Raw genomic sequence first — 15,832 nt, forward strand, 5'->3', positions numbered from 1 at the left:
CACTTGACACTAAAGTTGTGTCTCTTTCTCACCATCGACGCCTCTCTCTGCCGCCTGCCGTCGTCGTTGCTTCTCCGCCTCCACTTGAATTGTGCAAGGTGTGTCATCTTCATTTAAAGTTAGGAACTCTAATTGATTATTGAGGCAAAGTTAGAATTATTTGAATATAATGTTCTATTTTCATAGACATTTGATTACTGCATAGATTAAACATCTAGCTACTATATATTGTGTTGATTTTCTCAAATTTAAATTATGTAAGTGTAGGTTTGGCTTCACTTCGGCATTCAATACATTACTTCACCATAAATAATGGTGACATATTCGATTTTGGCTTTGCTCGACTGGGATGGAGGAGAAGTAGATGGATCCATACATGCTTAGTATGGGAGGCATTGGAAAAAAATGGTATATTCTTGAGGTATGAAATTCTTGTACACTTGTTGATTTGAATCAAGAGTTCAATCGTCGTGTTCCTTTTTTTTTTGTTTAATCCAATAATTATATTTGTCTTATGATTATCAACTGATCATTCGTAAATGATTTTGTTGTGTTTTTGGCATTAATAGTTCAAAAAATCCAACACTCAAAAGTCTCAATCATCATAATTTTTTTCACAAAATAAAATATCATGAGAAAATAACTTCACACATGGAGGAAATTAATAAACATCGTGTATGTATAGCGAAATCACTAGATTCTTAGTTTTCCCAACAAAACCACTAACTCTATAAAGAGTTGATGATTTTGCAACGGTGCAAAATTCAATTCTACAACATCCTATGAAGATTCGAGTACATTTTTCTTTTAGATAAAAGAATACGTATTGAGTGATGATCTGAACTCAAAGATGCTCATTCTTCACTCTTATGGTGTGGACGATTGATTGCTGTTGTCACTGAATTGCATTAGAGCTCCCCTCAGGCTGAACTCCCTCACCTGTTTACATTAGTGAATGCAATTAGTCACATTCACAAAACCTTTGAATATTGAAAAACTTGAAGAAGCGATGCAGGCAAGTTTATCTACCTATGCAAATATTTTAATAATTTGCATAGGTTTGTCTACCGATGCAGGCAAGTTTACCGATGCAGGCAAGTTTATCTACCTATGCAAATATTATAAATATTTTAATAATTTGAAGCAAAATGTTTACCAATGCAAATAAAAGTGAATCATTGCTTAGAAATAAAAAAAATACTTATTATTTAGCATTATCTACATAAACTAATAAGAATGGAAAAAGAAAGTAAACACAAAGACGAGAGTAACAAGAATGGAAGCATCAGTATCCTCTTTATAATCTCGTACTCTTTAAAAAAGACTTATTGTTCTCATCTTGTCCACTGATCATATTTTTAGTGATTACAAACAAATGTTTATATGTTACCATCACAAGTTGGACTTCAATCAAACTACGAAAGTATTAACGAAAACTGAAAGTCATAGACATATGTATTTCATTGCATTCATTAGCAATATGACATAGACATACTCAACATCTGTAACAAAAGAGCAAGAAATTTGGAAAAAATGAGCATGATCAAGAAAGAAGAAGGCTTACTTGAGCGTCAACTATTGTATTCAAAGCCTCCAATCTTCGTAGGACTGCAAGTTCAATGCGTTTCTTTTTCACAATATCGCGTTTATCCGATATCATGGCTGCAAGTGAACAGAAATTCATCTAAATTAGAAAACAAAACATCATTAACCACTAGCAATTATCTCAGCATCTTCTTATGAAAAACATGAAAAACAACTAATAACATGAGAAACAACAAACCTCAGTTTCCTTCTTCTGAGCTTTAAGGGAAGCCTTTGCCTTCGCATTCGCAAATCGATACTGAATACAGTGGTTAATCATCATACTGAAGGAATGCACTTTATTAGGCATCTTCCTTCCTTTCCTCATACACCTAATGAAGTAATTAGGTGTATGTACACATTAATGAACATAGAGACTGTGCTATATACAGCTGACAATAAATTGAAGCCTCCAGAGCAGAGTATTATAACCACAGAGAAACTAAAAGGTTTAATTCATAAACTCACATTATATTTTAATTTAATACAACATGTCATTTAATAAATTGGAAAGATGAAGTAATAAATTGATATAATGAAATAATCTATCTACTAAATGAAGTTATCATCTAAAAGACTTAAAAATAATTATGTGCCAGAAAGTAAAAAGTGAAATCTAAGTTATATAATAAAGTTAATTGTGTATTTAATGAATAACGCAGTATTCTTTGTGAACTATCTGTAATTGGGAATATATGTTAACATTGATTATGTATTCATTATATAGGAGGTAAAACTTGCTTGTAATGAAGTGATAGACATTAAATATGAATTATCTATTTACTGTGTTGAATGGGTTTAGGGTATTAGGATTAAACTCAGCTACTTTGTTGTTTGCACATTTAAATGACCTACATGTTCTATTAGTTGAAGTAGTATATTGGTAAGGTGAAGTAATAAATTGATATAATGAAGTAATCTATCTACTAAATGAAGTTATTGTGCCAGAAAGTAAAAGTGAAATCTAAGCTATATAATGAAGTTAATTGTGTATTTAATGAAGTAACATAGTGTTCATTCAGAACTATCTGTAATTGTTGATGATATGTATATTTATTCTGTAATCTTGTGTATAGGTGAAAGATCCTTACAAAAGAAGAAGAATGCGAGTATTTCTTTGGAAATCCTCTCAAATTACTTGGCAATTACTTCATTCATACACTTTATTACTTCATTCATGTTCCATGTTACTTCATTCATACACTTTATTACTGCATTCATACAAACTGTGCTATATGCAGAGGACAAGAAATTGAAGGCTCTAGAAAAGAGTATTACACCAACAGGAAAACTACAAGGTTTAATTCATAAACTCACATTATATTTTGTTTTAATACATGTCATTTTATCCATTAACTAAAATAGTCTCTTTTTTTTTTTTTCCAGAAATGTTAAATATGAAAAATGTAGCTGTTGGTGATAATACTTCAAAAAAGCTTGCTAATGAAGAATTTGAAGTCCATGATGAATTGTGTACAAAGAAAAAACATGACAAGCATACAGCAGAAGGAGATAACAACAGAGGTATATCAAATTAATGTTGGATTTTTATTTCATATTTAATATCTCATTTGATGTTCTATTTAAATTAACTGATAAATCTATAATAGAATTGTGTAATACTATATTGAAGTACTATAGTGCTCTTTTTTTTTTCCCCATAAATGTTGACTATGAAGAAATTATCTGGTGGTAATAGCTCTTCAAAGCAGCATGCTACTCAAAATCTAGATAAAACAAAACAAGCATCAGGTTTGCAGCATATGTAAACAAGTTTTAATTATTCAATAAAAAATAATAATATAGGTGACTAACATAGATAAACTGACATGTTTTAATGAAGTTATGGATGAATTGAGAACAAAGAAAAGTGAAAGGAAGGGATTTTGCACGCGTGTCGTAGGCACGTGTCCTTCCTATTCAACAATACTTATACGTTCCCACTTCCCAAAATACTATTAATTAGTATGTGGTAAGTCGGATGTTGATCCCACGAGGAACGGTCGTATCCGTTATGTAATTCAACACTTAAAAGTTTGGCGATGCCGCCACGCTTTAATTTAAGAGGGAAAGAAAATTAAACTACGGAAATTAAACCATACTTACGAACAAAGTGGGAATTAGAAAATAAAGTAAAAGGAAAGCAAACAACGAACTTAAAATTAAGCAAATAAACTGGAATGCAGACTGGCCAAGGTGACAAACTGGCCAACTCAGACAATGACGAAAATTAGAACTCTACAAAAATAAAACAGAGCAGCAAAGTGACAAACTGGAATGCATGAGTGTTACTAAGTTCAGAAGCAAAAGGAACTAAGTTAAAAGTAAGGAAGAATAAAACTAAAGGAACTCCTAAAGGGAAGCTTGAAAATGCTATAAAAACTAGGAATATGACCCCTAAAAGGTGGTCTAAAAGCTGAAACTGAAATGGAGGCTAAAGTGGCGTGTGAAGTGGTGAAAGAGTGTATTAAATCAGATTCTAATTAGTGAAAAGAGAGAGAGAGATGGGAAAAGGTGTTGTACTTTGTGTCCCCTAATCCCTATTATCCAATGTGCAAACCCAATGGACAAAACACTCCAACTAATGGTTAAAGAACTTGACTTCTAAAAGGTGATCCCAATTCCCTAACTCCACTCCTGTCACACGCAAGAAATGAGGAAGGAAAAGAAATGGCTGCCACACAATTAATTAAACCTTGGAAACACAAAATCATCAATTAAACCAACCAAAACATGCATAGAAAACATCAAATTAAAAGCTGAAAATTAAAGGCTCAATGAAGAAGATAAAGAAGCTTAACAACACTTAAACATGGTGAAAGAAATGCTGAAAAACGAGACCAACATGAACCATGCAAAAACATACAAATCGGACCCAACTAAACGGCGGAAATCACGAAATCAACCGGCAATCTTGCACAAACGTTTTTTTCCTTCCATTTTCTTTCACAAAATTCGAACACAATTGAGGAAATGAGATAAGAGAAACTGATTTAAAAGTTTCAAAAGGTGTTTTAACTAATAAGAAAGCAACAAACACTAGAGCTAAATAACAAGCTAAAGCCTAAACATTCAAACAAGAACTAAACTTAAAATATTTTTTGGTGCTTTCTTTTCCTTCAAAATACTTGAACACAAACTTAAAATAAAACTTAGAAGTAATATAAACTCAAGCTAACAACTAAATTATAACAATGAAAACGAAAATTAAATGCACTAAGCAACTAGCTAACAAACACAACTAAACAACAAGAGCAATAAATACACAAGAACTTAGAGCAATAAATACTACTTCAATATGCAGCAAATAAGGCCAACACTCTTAACTATGGAGTTAAGATGCTAGCAAGAGTACAACCAAACCAAGTGCTACAAAAGAGCTAGAGCATTCAAACACTACAAACAAACTACAACTTCACCCCATGGTGAGCAAAAGATGATTCCTGTTCTGAAATGAAAGAGAGTATTTTCTAGAGAGAGAGTTAGCTAAATTAAAACTAAAGATGATAGATGGAATGTCTTGGTAGTTGGTCCCAAACTTAGTAAGTATTTTTTTACATATCTCTCATTTAACAAAAGATATTTCCACTTTCTCATGCCTTAGACGGAGGTGGACACGTGTTGCAAAAGGAAGCAGTCTTGTAATTGTGCTCAAGTGGCTTCATGCATTTTCCCGTCGGGTCTAGCTTGGCCAAGCTGACAGCTTGGGCAGTTTGCCCTTTTTCTGATTTTCTTCAAATTCTTGCACTTTTTGCCTCCTTTTTGCATCACTCCACTACAAATGCCTTTCTACAATGCCTCCGATCCATAAGCTCAATTCCCTGCCAAAATAGCATCTTATCATGCAAATATTCAACTAATAAGTGCGAAAAGTGATCTAATCCGAGTGACGAAAACTAGCCTATCAAAAAGACATGACAAGCAGCCTGTAGAAGAACCTCAAAACAAAGGTACTATACAAGTGTTTTCAAATATGATATTATAAACTATGATCTACTACCCTTGTGTGTGTTTCACTTCCTTGTATCTGGAATTTCTTTACTCGACATTGATTATATTGTAGTGCAGAAAGAGCATTTAAAAATGTGCATTATTGGCATCTCTTTTGACATCATTATTGGATAGTAATGACCTATATTCACTAAATATGAACTAAATTAAGTATGTTATGAAGAATTTTTGACATGTTATTGAAATAGCTTAATGATACAACAAATTTTAGTGTTAAACCTTAAGCGGTAGTAATGAACTATATTTAATAAATAATGAACCAAATGACAGTCAGTAATGAAGTAAATATCACATTTTATTGAAATATAATGTTAACTTACTTCATTAAGTCATGCGATTGCTTCATTACATTAGTTTATTACTTCATTTAGTCATGCTATTACTTCATTCAGTCATGCAATTTAGTGTCAAATATGATGTTAACTTTTATACATTTTATATCATTATCATTATTAATTATAAACATATGTTAGGTATGAAGAGGACAAGGGGAACTGAGTCAGAACATACTTCACTTACTGGGGAAGATGTAAACAGAATGATGGTAAAGAATGTTAAGAAAGCGTCAAAGAATGTTGATAAAGTTGCTGCAAATAATGGCACAGGAGTTTCTGACAGAGTTCTGTGTCTTAAAATAGGTCCGACAAAGTTTGTTGAAGCAATAAAATCTCTGAATGAGGAACAACAAAAGGCAGTAGAAGATATGGGTTTTGGGAGTCTTCTTCATTTCAATTTGACCTTTATTCCAACAAAGCTTGCATATGAGATACTAGATAATTTTGATATAGATACATGCGGAGTAAAGTTCAAACGAGGAATACTACATATCGGCGATGATGATGTCCATGCCACACTTGGTTTACCAAATGGTCATTTGAAATTTGAAAGGAATGGACATCAAAAGTTGGACAAATTCATCAACGAGATTGCTGAATCTTGTAACCGAGCTAGAAAAAATATGGGTCCTGATATGTTTATGGAAAAATTGTTAAGTGATGTTGAATGTGGGGAAATGTTCAAGAAGATTTTCTTGATTTTATTCGACACAATCTTGATTAACCCTCTGGAGACGGATACTTGACAACACAGATTGAAGAGGTAATTGATGACATTGATAATGTCAAAGATTATAATTGGTGCGGTTATGTGATTGATTCTCTCCTTCATGCCCACAAGGTTTGGGCTAAAGACAAGAGCAAACCATTCACTGGGCCAGTTTCATTTCTGGTGGTAAGTAACTAAAATATATATCCTTGAATTAATCTGTTTTAAATATGAAGTATTATTTAGAAGTGATGAACTAATGCTAAGTTTCATTTTGTAGCCATGTTATGTTGATAGGATTGTTCTTCAATCACGGCTCGTCACAAGAACATTCCCAACAATCAAGGGCTGGACAAGCAAACTGCTAAACAAAAGACAGAAAATGGAGCTTGAGCCTGGGCCATTTGGAAGAGGCATTAAGGAGGGTATTTTCAATCCCCAAAGAAGCAATCTGTTTGAATTGGGTGGAAAGCATGACATTGCCAGCTCATCTTGCATAAAAGGAAGTGATATCTCTGCTGCTGCAAAACGTAGAAAGCACTTTTTCAAAGTTATGGGAATTGCAGCTGATGCACTAAGTGAACTTATGAAGAATATAGAAGAAGAGGCAGAAGAGGTCAAGAAAGATGGCTGCTCTAAAGTTGCAGCTAAATGCTCATTGAAAATGATGGGCGTGCAAGAGATGGGACAAGAAGAAGATGGCATTGAAATCCAAAACATGTCTCAAGCAATGCAAGATGACGACGTTGATGATCCAGAATTTATCGCTGCAGTTGAGAAAGTAATGAAGGTGGCAGAGCTAAGAAAAAGATGGGAAACTGAAGGTCCTTCGTTTGATTTAGGATTTGAGGTTGGAGGAAGGAACGTAAGTGGATGAATGGCTTCTTGGTTGAAAACTTGGATGTTGTAGTATGGGAACTTTGTTTTGTTGTGTTGTAATTCATATAAACAATGGGATGTAACTAACTGACTTATTTTGTTTTGTATTTGGGGATGAACTAAACTTATTTTGTTGTAAAATATGAAATGGTTTTTGTAACTAACATGTTCTATTTAGGCAATGGAGAACAGTTGTTCATTGGGTTTTGTTTGTATTGTTGTTTATAATTGACAGGTTGATAATACACCGTCAAGGGACATATATCCCGGGAACTATATCTTCGAGGCTGTACAATTCATGCCCGTAGATGATGTGAATAAGGTAAAATTTTACCTTGCTTTTTATTAAGTCTGTTTGAAGTAATATTTCAGTATAATGAAGTAATTATCGTACTGAATGAACTATTTTTTACCTTGCCCTTTATTAACTCTGTTTGAAGTAATATTTAGGTATGATGAAGTAACTGTCATACTGAATGAACTATTTTTTATATAATACTACTGGCAGGGTCTTAATGTACAAATGGCAGATGTTACATCGCCATCAAACTTCAGTGTTGACGCATGCCTTATGGATAACTTAAAAGCTAATATAATGGAGAAGGTAAAATCTGAATTTTCAGAAGTATACATCTCAAACAATGAAATAGTTTGTCTTTGGAATAAATAATTTTCTAAATCAATACCAGGATTTGAATACATTATGTGTTGTTCAACATGGATCAAATGTGAGATTGCATATAGATGATGAGCCAAAGGATGATGGTACCAAGGTATAAATCTAAATTACATGATTAAAAATCTTTATCACCCTACTACACACTGTTGGGGTTTGTATACTAAAAGATGCTTCGAGCGTACATGCCTTTGTACAGTCAGCTTGTGCATGTATACGAGAAACGCCACGTCCACTTGTTTACCTATTTATGAGAATAAATAATATAATATAATGGTTTATTATTGAAATATAATAAACAAGTCTAAGGCTTTTTACTAAGAAGGTCAAGTAGGGAAATTCGATGAATCTCCTCATGAGTTTTCCAGTAGGGGACTTGGCCAGATCTAGTAAGAAGAAAAACGTATTCACAACCTAGATAGGCTTTGGCTACCTATTGGAACGGTTGCGGTGTTTGTGATAATTCTCTCTTACCTAAGATGAGATTAGTAACACCGGTGTGGTAAAGCACTGAAAGGATCTAATCCGAAATGTATTCTTTATTGCTATCTACTGAAAGAATATATTTCAGAAAGTTTAGTATTTTCTAGTCTATGATATTAATATCAATATTGTTTATTCAATCAAACGCCACTTTGACTTATCAATATGTGAGAGTTTGTACGTAACTCAAGTTCATGATATCTTGGGTGGTAGTAATTGAATAACATGAAGGTATTGGAATATTATTTCATAGAATTCGCGTGCCCAGTGTGGTATGATTAAATCCCTAAGGGGTGATCCCCAAGAGGTGTTTGAAAGAGGAATTTATTATTCAGAAAACTGCGCAGTTGGAATTTATTCCACGAATAATAAATAAAGTTTCAAACTAGAAAAACTCTTTGGAGAATTAATTTAATTCTAGTCACATAGCAGACAAAAGAATTAAATTGATGGATCAAGATAATCTTAAACGCGGGAAATATTATAAAATAAAATGGACCCAAGTTATTTGTAATTTGGTGATTTAAGTGGGAGTGCAATATTATTCTTTAGTGGAATAAAATAATATTCCATTGATAATATATTAAATCATGGGTCATTTGATTTAATTAGTAATTTATCTAATGGGTGAGCCCAACACTTAAGTCATTCCATGGATCCCCAACCTAGCCCAACAAGTCCATTATAAATAGTGATGAGATGTGGAAACCCTAGCACACCATTATTCACAACACTCCTCCCCTAAACCCTAGAAGCCGTCGCCGGCTCTCTCTCTCTCTCCTTGCCTCGGTTTTCGTGCCTTGGCACGTGGGAGAATTAGGGTTTTGTTTTGTTCTTGTTCTATCCTAATTCATAGGATTAGATCAAGACAATATTGAGTTTGTGATTGGGTTTCCCTAGATCTCTTCAAGACTATTATTGATTATCTAAGATCCGCCCACACGGATGGAGAATCAAGGACTAGGGAATAGGTTGGAAGATTCACGGTCGATAAACCAAGGATCTCCGGGTGGTGCAGCTAGCAACTTCGATCCTATGATGGATCAAAATGAGGTAACAATCGAATCTACATCAAATTGCATGATTATGTGTTTATTTGATGTCATATCTATAGATCTATGAATATTGCATGAAATTGGAGTCGGATGCATAATCAACTAAATAGATCCGTTCTAGGACCTGTTTGGTTTTCGTGTCTTCCGCTGCGGTAGTCCCTACTACACACAACATACAACCATGTGACATGATCCCTTTACTTGTTTGATCCATGTTTACAAATGTCAAACCTAACAAGCACTGAATACTTTTTACTTCATTATATTAATAATTTGGTTCATTACGTAGAAGATCCAGTTCATTATGAATTAACTATCTTATTTAATGAAGTATTTTGTTATGTTATTCTACTTCCAGAATCTTAGTATACAAATGGCAGATATTACACAGCCATCAAAGTTCAGTGTTACCTTGCCTTTTATTATCTCTATTTGAAGTAATATTTCAGTATTATGAAGTAATTGTCGTACTGAATGAACTATTTTTTACCTTACCTTTTATTAACTCTATTTGAAGTAATATTTCAATATAATGAAGTAACTGTCGTACTGAATGAACTATTTTTTACCTTGCATTTTATTAACTCTGTTTGAAGTAATATTTCAGTATGATGAAGTAACTGTCATACTGTATGAACTGTTTTTTATATAAATCTAAATTACATGATTAAAAATCTTTATCACCCTACTATACACAACAAATGTCAAATCTAACAAGCACTGAATACTTTTTACTTCATTATATTTATAATTTGGTTCATTATGTAGAAGATCCAGTTCATTATGAATTAACTATCTTATTTAATGAAGTATTTTGTTATGTAATTCTACTTCCAGGATCTTAGTATACAAATGGTAGATGTTACACAGCCATCAAAGTTCAGTGTTGATGCTGGACTTATGGAAAACTTAAGAGTTAATCTAACGGAGAAGGTAAAATAACAATTTGAGAAGTATACATCTTAAATAATGAAGTATCTTGTCCCTGAAATGGATCATTTTCTGAACCACTACCAGAATTTGAATACACCGTGTGTTGATCAGCATAGATCCAATGTGAGATTTCATAAAGATGATGGAACCAAGGTACAAATCTAATTTATGAATGTCATACTCAAACAGCAGTGCATACTTTGTACTTCATTTTATTTACAATTTAGTTCATTATGTAGAATATTAATGTGGATGCGGAAATTCAGTCAGTGTTGAATGCTTATAAGGATATAGACATGGATGATGATTTCATGGAAAGTTGTTTGGTTGGTAAGCCAGTGTCAAATGAGAAAACTGTGTCTCATGCATTGAGATCTCCATTCAATGAACGACCAGTTAAGATTACAAACAAGCTCAGTAAAGATGAAAAAGAATCATATTACTGGATTCTTACAACACATAAAATGGAAAAGTATGATTTCTAAATTGTTTTCTAATAGTGTATCGCATTATTTTTACTAGTATGTGAAATTCTAACATATATTAAAAAATATGCAGACTTGAACTTGTTTATGACGATGACGTTGTAAAAGTTACAAAGATGGAAATGTGTTCCTTGATACCTAGGAAATTAATTGTGGTTGGCGTTATAGATGCATGGGCTTCCTACCTCAACAATATGGAAGAATTCCGATCACTGAACTCATCAAGGCGACTATTTTTCACCACTTATCCATGTGGGTTTATGGTTTAAATTTAACTGCTGTGTTATTTGCTCATACAAATGAAGATTTTTGCAGATTAAGTTTTGAAATATACATAAATCTGTTTTGAGCAATTCAAACTAAAGTACTTCGCTTATTAATTTTGTTCTATATTAGTGATAAGTCGTATTCTAAGCCTTGGTTACTGGTCAGTATGTCATGAAATACATGTATTATCTGCAAAACAGTTGCTTAAGTGTGCAGGATTGAAGGATCCAAGTCAGTAGGTGACGATTCGTGTGACGCAAGTGAAAAGGGCACTAGAAGGGTGCGATACTGACCAGAATGCATGCCAGAGAAAAGGCTCGAGATGGAGAAGGGGGATAGCTGGGATGATTATTTTACAAGGGCAAAAAGGTCAAAATGCGGGAGAAGTCTACCCTAAAAGCAAGGGCAAGCCTCCCTATAAAAGAAGCCATTTTGGAGAGAGAGAAAGAGTTCGGTTCGGAGTTTGACAATCACACTTAGTAGAATTCTCTCTAGAAGATCCATCCTTCAGCATTATCTTACCTCTCGTTCCTCGCCACAGCCATGGTCACTTGACGTCCAGAGTTTGCCGGAGAAGTCATCAGTCCGTCGTTCCAGCCAGTTATCGTAGCAGTGTAGTAGTATCATCGCCCGGAGTGGCACAAACAATCTTAATCGCTTTCTTAGTTAAAGTTTACTTGTTTTCATCAACTAGTTATTCTGCAAACACTCATCGTTGTTGCTCTTTTGAAGTACTTTGTTATTTTCCAACATTTACGTTATGAAGTTTCTATTTCGCATGTCACTTTGGTTTGAGTTTGCTTCATTCTGCCTAGGGAAGTTAGATTTAGTTATTGCTTTCAATTTCTAAGTGTTTTCTATTCGGGAGTTGTTGATTTGAAGTTGTAGCTAAGTTAGTCAAATTTTCGTGCATGAGTTTCTTTTCTGCGCCGTGATTATCACCTTGCATGTCAGCCAGTAGAAGTAAAGTTGCAGTTACCGTTTAATTTAAGTTTAAGCATTTTAATCGATGGATCTTGAGTTTGAATGCATGAATCTGAAGTTTAGTTATGGTGTCTGTGTTCATATGATTTTCGTCAATACTTGGTGAGGAAGAAAACGTCAAAATCAACTTTATTTGGTCTACTTTTGCTTTTAAGTTACTTTTTACTTTTGTTCCCTACTTTTCAGAGGTACTATCCAGACTTGTCAGAAAGCCCCCAGCCATCAGATACACTTTGTTCTCTAACTTTCCTCTTTTAGTAACTGTCTACTTTCCACATGTCTCTGATACACCTTGTCCCCTACTTTCACGAACACTCCCACATGTCTGTTATTTTCCCGCCTACTAGTCAGTAGAGTACTACCTTATTTCCTGTCTAGGTAAATCTCAACCCAAGCGTGGTAGCTAACCAAACACCCAGGAAAGTCACCACAGTTATCTAAACGTGTCCATCCTCGTGGGATTCGACCCTTACCTCCGCTATACTAATTAGTAAAAGTGGGTTGAGGAAATTTGTTTGAAGTCAGGTCTCGGTCGTCGTATCAACGACTCAGCTGGGTCGGGAATCTCTTCCTGATCAGTTGGATACACTCCAATTCCATATGCGAAACCATCGAGGACCAAGAACCTAAGACACACCCCTTCAAAATGGCGCCGTTGCCGGGGATGGATGGCGTTCATACCTGTTATTGTGTGTGATCTTTTTGGTGTACATACTGTTTATAATTTTTCTTTTCTTTTTGTTTTCAGTTTATGAGAAGTGGCTCGGCTCCTGGCCAGTGGAGACCAAGGATACTTCCCAGAGGAACAATACTCGTTACCACTCGTTCTGGCCTGTCGACAGCACTGTCCGACCTAGGCACGAGTAGCGACGAAGAAAAAGAGGAGCTAGAGTACCAGCTCCCGGAGCTTCCACCCCAGCCAGTAACGACACTAGTGAGGATGGCTGACCATGGTGAGGACGATCCCGAGCTCGCGACACTTACCGCACATGCCGACGGAGATCCCCCACAAGCCATAGTGGTCACCCCAGGCCAGACCGCCTGTGATGTGAAACCCCACGTGATTGCAATCCTACCGACTTACTGTGGGAAGAGTTATGAAGGACCCTACGAATTCTTAAATGAGTTCTGCAAAATCTGTAAGGCACAGAGGCGGCCAGCAGGAGCGAGCGAGGACGATTACAGACTGAAGGCCCTGCCTTTTGTCCTAAAAGGAGAGGCCAACACTTGGTTCATGCGCCTGCCAGCCGACTCCATCAATACATGGGCCGACTTCAAGTCAGCATTCCTAGCCGAATTTTTTCCATCTTCGAAGACAAGTGCATTGAAGAGGAAAATATCGTGCATAAGGCAAGAATATGATGAAACCCTGAGCGAGTACTGGGAGAAGTACATGAGCCTTCTGGAGTCATGCCCCAACCATCGCATGAAGGAGATAGAGGTGCACCACACCTTCTATGAGGGGATGAACAAAGAAACCAAGGATCTGGCAAATTCATCGTCTGGAGGTGATTTCACCCAGTTGAGAGTGAGTGAAGCCAAAAAGGTGCTACGCAAGCTGTTGAATGCGAAGAAGACGTACGACAACGCGAGAGATGGGTACAGCAGAGAAAGGGTAGCGAGTGCTTCGGCTACTGACCAGGAGGAACGGATGGACTTGAAGATGGAGGAATTGAAGAAGGAACTGCTGACTGCAATCAAGCAGAACACTCCACCACCTTCTCCAACTAGAGGCCAAGAAGCCCCAGCACTACCGTATGATCAGCCGGACAACTCGCCGGATGTGGAGCAAGCGAATGCCGCGGGTTACTACAATTCCAACGGCAATTGGATTCCGGGGAAACAAAGAGATGCACCGTGGAGGGACCACCAAAATTTCCGATGGGGAGATGGGAATCAGAATCAGAACCAAAATCAGGCTCCAAATCAACCCAACCCCCAACCGAACCAATATCCCAACCGCGGACCAACAAACCCTGACTACCAGTCTAACTGGGTAGGAAGAAACCAGCATCCTCAGAACCAAAACTCTCAAAACCAGAACCCGAACCCTACCTATGTGCCACCCCATCAGCGAAACTACCAAAACCAAAACCACAATCAAAACCAGAACCAGCACCAATTTAACCCAGGGCCTCAACATAACACCCACCACCAAAACCAAAGTCAGTACCAGCACAACCACGACCAGTATAACCCTCCTGCCCAGTATAACCAGTACCCACCGAACCAAAACCAACAAAATTTCTCAGGCTACCAGTCAAACCCACCACCTCAGTATAACCAGCATCAGAGCTCGAGCCAATTCCATCACCCAAACAGGTCGAGGAAGTCCGTGGAGGACATGATGGGAGAAAGCTCGCTAACTCGGTGGGCGAAATGAAGGAAACTTCAGGGGAAACTCCCATCTACAGTTCCATGTATCTTAGGAGAAGGCAAATGTGAGCAAAGATTACAGCTGCGGTCGGGAACCATTTACAACGGACCGCAGCTCAAGAACCCTGTCGGGGAGTCAAGTGGAGAAGGGGTGCTGAGCGACGTCATTCCAGCAGAAGAGCTCGAAGAAAAGGCTCGAGATGGAGAAGGGGATAGCTGGGATGATCATCAAGCAAAGGGCCAGATTAGTAATTTCGCGAAGGAAGGCGACCCTAAATCAAGGGCACCCGCGAACCCGGGAGGCACAAACGGGAAATCCACAAGGATTGACTGGAGAGGCTAAGGGAGAAAAACCGTTTCCATATCGGTTTGTGACGAAAAGGAAGAAGGAAAACACGGTGGATTTCATGTCGATCTTTGGAAAGCTGGATGTCACTATACCATTCCTCCAAGCCGTGAGACTGCCCCCTCTGGGGAAGTTTATAAAGGAGTTCATAGCTGGGAAAGCCCAGGAGGATGGAAAGATCATGGTGGAAGGAATAGCGTCAGCCATTTTACAGGAGAAGCTACCACCCAAGAGAGCCGACCCAGATATGTTTACCCTACCCATAACAATTGGAGATGTGAAAATCGAGCATGCAATGTGTGATTTGGGAGCATCTATCAATGTTATGCCGTTATCCATTTATAATCGGTTAAAGGGGGTAAAATTGTCGAATACTAGGGTGTTAATCCAATTGGCTGATAGGTCGTGTATTAACCCTGAGGGTGTGTTAGAAAATGTGTTGGTCAGGATACAAAACTTTACTTATCCCGCTGATTTTTATGTCATTAAAATGAGTGAACCAGAAGCTAGGGAGTCTAGCGGGATATTGTTAGGAAGACCATTTTTAAGAACGGCTAAGACAATTGTGGATATGGCCGAAGGGACAATATGCATTGACTTTAATGGTGAGAAATTTGTCTTTGACATCAACGAAGCCATGAAGAGACCAATAGATTCTGAAAATCTATGTTATGTTGATGTAATTGACCCCTTAGTCCAAGAATTTCTT

This window comes from Salvia hispanica, chromosome 1 (genome assembly GCF_023119035.1).
Source record: "Salvia hispanica cultivar TCC Black 2014 chromosome 1, UniMelb_Shisp_WGS_1.0, whole genome shotgun sequence".
Taxonomy (NCBI): Eukaryota; Viridiplantae; Streptophyta; class Magnoliopsida; order Lamiales; family Lamiaceae; genus Salvia; species Salvia hispanica.